A 7817-nucleotide genomic window follows, 5' to 3' on the forward strand; every position below is an offset into this window, starting at 1 on the left:
ATAAAAAGAAAAAATCACTTTCAGATAACTTTTTTATTTTCTCATTTTTGTGAAGTTGGCGGCCCAGCGGCCTGACGGCCAAAAATTGTAATGTTGTAAAAATGTTATTTTAACAATGAAACGGCATTTAATGAAGTTTTAAAAACAATTCTTGTTATTTAAAGGATATATAAAAAGAAAAAGTCACTTTTAGAGAACTTTTTTATTTTCTAATTTTTCTGAAGTTGGCGGCCCAGCGGCCTGACGGCCAAAATTTTTAATGTTGTACCTATGCCTGAGATAATGGACATAAAAATGTTCATATATTTACCTATCCCGAGATAATGGACAAGAAAATTTCAATATGTTTACCTATGGCCTGAGATAAGTGACAAGGAAATTTCCAGACAATTATTTACCTATAGACTGTTATATAGAGCAAGTAGATTTCCAGATATTGACCTACAGATAGTGATGAAGTACAAGCAAAATTCCAGGATGGACTGAAAACAATAAAAGGAGATTTCTATGTATTAAACTACTGATATATCCTAAAGACTGTGATAATGATCAAAGAGTATTTCTTTTTATTGACTCACAGACTTAAATAAAGGATAAGGATAATTTCAGATATAAAATTTACCTATAGACCGATATAAAGGACGAGGAGATTTCAGATATTTACTTATAGACCGTGATGAAGGACGAGGAGATATCAGATATTTACTTATAGACCGTGATGAAGGACGAGGAGATTTCAGATATTTACTTATAGACCGTGATGAAGGACGAGGAGATTTCAGATATTTACTTATAGACCGTGATAAAGGACAATGTGATTTCAGATATTTACTTATAGACCGTGATGAAGGACGAGGAGATATCAGATATTTACTTATAGACCGTGATGAAGGACGAGGAGATATCAGATATTTACTTATAGACCGTGATGAAGGACGAGGAGATTTCAGATATTTACTTATAGACCGTGATGAAGGACGAGGAGATATCAGATATTTACTTATAGACCTGATAAAGGACGAGGAGATTTCAGCCATTTACTTTTAGACCGTGATAAAGGACAAGGTGATTTCAAATATCTACCTATAGGCTAAGATAAAGGACAATGAAACTTTTGATATTGATCTATTGATCTATTGATATTTACCTTCACACTGTTATAAAGGGAATAGGTATGAGTATTTCTCTGTATTAAACAACAAACGGACATAAAGGACAATGTGTGCTAAAGACTGAAGTAGAATATGATTTGGTACACGACTTGAAAAGAAAAAATCTATAAACATTAAAATCATAAAAATACTCCCGAGATTCCAGGCTATAGAAATTTCCTGTTTCAATTCATTCTACGATGCCATCAGTTATGGATGACTGACAAGTTATAAATTTTAAATATACATGAATATAGTCCACTGAGACGTTGTTGCGAATGCTATAATATATTATGTATAGGTGAAACATGCACATTAATTGATGTAAATATAAGATAGTTAACATGGTTTTACAATGAGAAATTGTGGGTATACGGTACCTATAGACAGCATCATGATATATATCGCAATTAACTCAGTCTTTTTTCCAGCTATGTCAACCTTTGCTTTCCCACACTCTTTTGATTCTCACATGAACTACATTCCTTTATAACTTTGAAGTTTATTTGTAGCCGCAGATGTATTAATAGAAGTAATATGAGATAAGCATATGCATAAAATTTGTACAAAGCTTGAATCTCAATTAAAAATAATTCTTGCAAACAAACTGCGCACGCAGCTATACATTATCTGAAAAGAAAAACGCATTAACGAATTAACGAGCACGTGACGTTGTTGCATTTTTAATTCATGGCGCCGCAATAACGGCCGAGATGTTTCATTATCGAAATGACATCTCTCAAGCAAGTGAAAGGCATGACTAAGCCCTACGGGCTCGGGATTTAATTCGTTCTCGTGTTTTTGCAGACTCTGTTATCATATCTGAAAACCTTTTATACAATGCCAATTTGGTTGCCAGCGAATTGGTAGATTCCTATGCGTTTTCTTCAGAAAAAGCAACACATTAATTTTCCTATTTGTAACTGAATTAATATGTCCGTCCATTTTCAAACATTTATGAGCGTTAAATATAATTTATAATAAAATTTTATTTTCAAATTTTCTACCTGACATATATCTGGACGGAACAGCATTAATTTTCCAATCTTGTTCCCATCTAAGATCCGCATACGTGAAACCTAAAAACAAATTCTTTACGGCGAATAATGCCCTGTGCCATTAGGCCCCATTATTTGGATGGATAAGATTTAATTTTACCCACAGTTATCGAAGTATCACAACTATGTATTATCCCGGAAAATGCACCCGGGGACTTGACGACAATTGCTCTGTCAAAGTATAGATGAATGTAGGAGTTACACTACACAGAGAAGAGTATTCTTTGAACTATAATGCAGTATTCCCCTGACAGGACTGTTGTTTATCACAGTAACCCTCCCCTCTTTACCCCGACATTTAATAGATTTTCGTTACGACAGCATAGCGTGACTAAAAAAAAGCTGCCATTGATACCTTCCTGTTTTCAAATATAACCAAGAATGGTTGGAAGAATATCATTTGTTGTTTCAAATTCGTAATACCGGTGTCAGACTGCCATTTGACATGTTAAAAAGACTTCTTGTTTCCCATAGCTTACTATAATCAACGTAATAGATGATCTCTAAACCGAAACCATTATACATGTAGTGCGAAATGGCAATGCATTATTCTTGTGATGTCACCTCATCATAATGCCATTACAAAAGGGTAACAATGGCCCTGAAAAAAATATTCTATAATCTCTAGCATGCCAATCAAAGTTCATAATGAACAATGTCTTTCGTCCGCTCATTCATAAGTGATATTCAATTTTGGTAGTTTATAAGAATATCTTGTCATCATATGTCTACTAGTTCATCTTCACTTGCTGCATTTCTTGCTTGGACGCCCTTTGATGCTTTGCATCAATGCTTTTCTTGTACACTTTTATAATGATAGAAAAAAAGACAAAATAGCCATAATATTAAACGTAATTTTTCTGTTCAGTACTGAAGCAAACAATGGTCAATTATAAATGAAATATGTGAACATAAGACCAATATATTTTAGCAAACTGTATGACTAAACAAATTAATGAAATAAATGAGCATACAGATTAATTTACAACATAAAAACATAACATATGTTTATTTCTTCTGAATTTCTGCTGCTTTAAATCATTTTCATTGTACTGGTTAAAGACACCTTAAAATTCTTTTTATCTCACATATTTCATAATAAATAGAAAGCTAAATAATCTTTGTCAAACATGGATGAGCTTTGTTTTCAGTTCAGACATGCCTATTTTCATGCAATATCTCGTTAATAAATAACTTGTAAAACTTTTATCATACCTGTCAGGAATTCCTAAGCGTTTAACACTTCTATAAATTGAGAGCACATTAGCAACATGTCTATAGTTGAACCAGAACCTAGAAGTATCCACCAGTACAGCCCAGTTGTTTGTATGGTCACTTGTAAAAAAAATCATCTACTTCTACTCCCTATCAAAATATAGTACAAAATTGTTACACAAGAAATAAAACACACAGGGATTTTTTGGCTTATTATTATTATAGCCGTTATTGGGTCATATTCCCAATTGAAAATAGTATACTATTTTCCCAATCCACAGGAAAATATTCCCAGTTGAAAGTTACAAAATAAAAATATTGAATAAAGAATTCTAAAATCTTTCAAAATAAGAGCTTTATCACTGTAATAGTGCTTCAATGTTTGAAGATGCCATCCTAGACAGTGATTGTTTGCATTCATCAAATCACTTCATGCCTTTTTTTCCCTATGAGTAAGTGAACAGTTATAAATCATGACATCTAACTAAAACTCCATATGATGTGCTGGATGGGTCACATTATGAACAGTATTTTCTATAGCTGTAATTTTAAATATATGTTATTTATATACACTGCTTTAAAATGTACACTTACCTTTAACTTTAGTGGCATTTCAACAATGTTACATCAGGATTAATAAAACTGTTATATTATCATAAAAAAAATTCCAAGGAAAAGTTTTACACTGATAGCTAGATCAAATGGAGGACTCTGTGATGGATTCTTAAGCACTGCACTTCAGGTCAATAAAAAATGCTTACAGCCTTACATACCAAATTTGGAGTCAGTCAATCAAACTTATAGTGACCAAGTTATGCTCTGGAAAAGCCTATTAAGTAAGAAAATTTACAAAAGGCAAGAACTAAAAAATCATGAAGTGCAGAGTACAAGTTATTGTGCACTGCACTTCTTCTCAAGGAGATCTATCATCCTATTAAGTTTCAAGTCAACAGCTTTTAAAGTGTAAGAGAATTGGCCGTGACAAAAATAAAGTATTATAATAATTAAAGGACAATAACTCAGTGCACTGCACTTCTTCTCAATAATATCTATCCTCTTATGAAGTTTCATCATCATTTCCATATTTTATAGTTTAGGAAAAATAGCACGGACAAAAATAAAGTATGAAAATTAACAAAGGGCAATAACTCAAAAAATAAGAAGCAGAGTACCAGTTTTTGTGCTCTGCTCTTCTTCTCTATAATGTCTATCATCCTATGAAGTTTCAAGTTCATAGCTTTTATTGTTTTGGAGAAATGGCACGGACAAAAATAAAGTAAGAAAATTAACAAAGGGCAATACTTCAAAAAATCAAGTACAGAGTATCGGTTTTTGAACATTGCACTTTATCTCATTGAGATCTGTCATGCATCCCATGAAGTTCCAAGTCCATAGCTTTTACAGTTTAGGAAAGATGGCACATCAAAAATAAAGTATGAAAACTAACAAAGGGCAATTACACTGGAACCAATAAGTACTAAGCAATGAGTGTAATGTCTCTTGCTCAAGCAAGGAAACAACTACTTGCCCCTGACAGGGTTTCGGAAGGTTTACACCCATGCAGCTAGTGATCATTATAGATGACTAGTCTGATGTGTTAACTACTCTGCCATGCCACAACAATGACCACAGTAATTTATAACACTGTATCTGTTAACTTATAGGAAACTTTTCAGCAATATGGTTTTGCTGTCTTAATCAGCAATTTATTGTAGGATGATTAGCCAAAGCCCATCATTGGCATGTAGGAACTGAGGGGTCTTCCTAATTACCGACAAGAACCGTCAGAAACAGACAAGAGCCTATATATTGCAAATAAACACAAACAAATGTGTTTTTATGATTTAGTATGGCTGCAGTAAGAAGTGCACTGACAAATTGTAAGACTTAGGGCCTTGACATTTCCATGTTTTGTAATGATATTGCATTGAATGGATTCTATTTGTATTTGCCATTAGTCCATTTACATTTGTTATTCTTGGTATGTTTGTTACAAGATAATTTTACCGGTAACTTACATTACCCCTCCCACCACAACACTAGTGAAAATACTTTGGTGACTTAGTAGTGAATTTTCTGACCCATTGTAACATACAAACATATCATGAATTGCTTTGGTAGCATTGTTTATAGCATAATTTATATATAACCTTGTTATTGATACAATACTGAATGTAAGTGGATTAAGTTTAAAATATCTGAATATTTCTGTATTTGTGAACAGTTATAATGTAAAAATGTCATATTTTGATATTAAGCTTTAATTTTCATAATATAATATAATGATAATAAATATCTACATCATGTAACAAGCTAAAACCTTTTAATAAACAGCCTGGTATTTTCCTTATACATATATGTAGAAATATAGTATACAGTAGATTTAATGTTAAATACACTTCCAGGTATTATGTCATTATTAATGACTACTCAAGAAATAAGGAAATAAAATTATAAGATTGTATTTAAGCATTAAAACAGTTAGCTGGTAGGACTTTGTTCTCATTCTTTTTTTTTCATCCTAATATCATATAATAAATGCTCATCATTGGTTCATTATTTCTACTAAGAACATTCTTGTTTATTGAAAATTTTTAGAATATATTTCCATGGCATTGTCATTAAGGAATAACATTTCATATTTTCTTAAGTTATATTAATTGAGAGCAAGAGATCTACATGACATGACATGTAAAGATTTAAGATGGTGGTCAGTGAATATAATCCTGGTTGCAGTCTCTAAAATCACATTTTTGTTAGATTCAGCTAAGGCTTCAAACTAACGTGTCTACGGAGTGTATTTGGTTCAATTTTCAAGAAATTCAAAGTTTTATTTTAAGCCAGGTGAAACATAGTTTAAAGTTATAAAATTATGCATGGGAATATTCTAATCAAAAGGCTGCTAGCTCTTTGGTATTTTCTGATCTTTGCAATCTTTATCTTACTGTATATCTAGCTAAAATCTCCTCGCCCAAACAATCCGAAATGTATATATTTCATTACATGACAGTCAGATTTATTTGCCTGATACACCTGGGACTAATAATGTAATGTGTATCTTTCTGTCCCAGGATATGCGCAGAAGTCTAACTTATGGGAGAAATTGATTATCGACTGCCCTAAATTCGTCCCTGTCCTAGAGTCAACATCCTTAATTTATTTTTCAGAAAGTCTAAATAACAATCATTTAGAGGCGTTTAATTCCGATCACTATAATCCGAAGCGGAAATAGCCGAACAATTTTCATTGATCAAAATGATATTCATCCACGGAATTTTTTATTGTGCATTTATTGACAATTCAAGTCAAAGCTACTTTTAAACTTTAAATGCGTTGTAATTTGTTGGATACTTGTAACAAAATAAAAATATTTCTTGCTGTAACATCGCTAATTTTAAGCTGTTTTGAGAACTACTTGTTGTTAGGTTTGTCAGGAAGCGCTGTGCCTGAGATTGAATGTCAGCATTACTGTGATGAGAAAATACAAAAACCTTTCTAGCTAAAGATATTTCAGTTATGATTAAAATGAAGTTAAAATGTGAATGTTTCTTAACATTGTGTGTAATATATATATGTTAAGACTGCTTAACATTTTGTGTAACATATAAGATATATAGGTTGGTTAACATTTCTGTATTGTACATGTAGATATATGTTAAGGTTGGTTTATCATTTTATGTAACATTATTTGAAAGGTTGTGTCATATAATTAAGAACTAGTCAACTATATGGAGGGCTTGCTGCAAAGTGCTTGTAACTTATATGATGATATGAAGGAGCTATGTACACATTTTCTCACGGCGCCCTGGATATATCATGTAGTTACATATAATGTGTGACTGCTAGTATTTCCTATATTACTCATAATTGTTTAATATTATTTTATATACAGTACACATTTACAATTATTTTCATGCTGATTTATTTGTATGTAGTTTACATTCACACAAGTTTAAAGGCATATTAAGCCTGAGAAATGAGTATTATTTTCCATTTTGTAGAAAGGGCTAAGAATTAAAAATAATGTTAAAATAATGTATTTAGAACATGCGAGCTGCTTATCATCTTAAGAAAATATTGTCCTTTGTGAAATAATTTGTGACAAAGGTAGATAAATGAAAACACAAAGCTGTATTTTGACTTCCATACAAAAGTGTACTTATTGCCGAAATGCAAAAGAAGCAAAGGTGGCTAAGCTATATGAATATTATGCAAGTTTTAGAAATTGTTACAGGACATCTGAAACACAAAATTGATAGCATTTTTTGGGCTTAATGGGCCTTTAATTATTATGTTTGTTGTCAAGAGCTTAGTGTTTTATTTTTGAAACTGTATACACAGGCTTCTATGGGAACATTTAATTGAATTAAACTATTTGTAAGAGTTGAAATGA

The sequence above is a fragment of the Ruditapes philippinarum genome, unplaced genomic scaffold, assembly GCF_026571515.1.
Source record: "Ruditapes philippinarum isolate M1 unplaced genomic scaffold, ASM2657151v2 ctg8793_1_1_1_1, whole genome shotgun sequence".
In the NCBI taxonomy this organism is placed as follows: domain Eukaryota; kingdom Metazoa; phylum Mollusca; class Bivalvia; order Venerida; family Veneridae; genus Ruditapes; species Ruditapes philippinarum.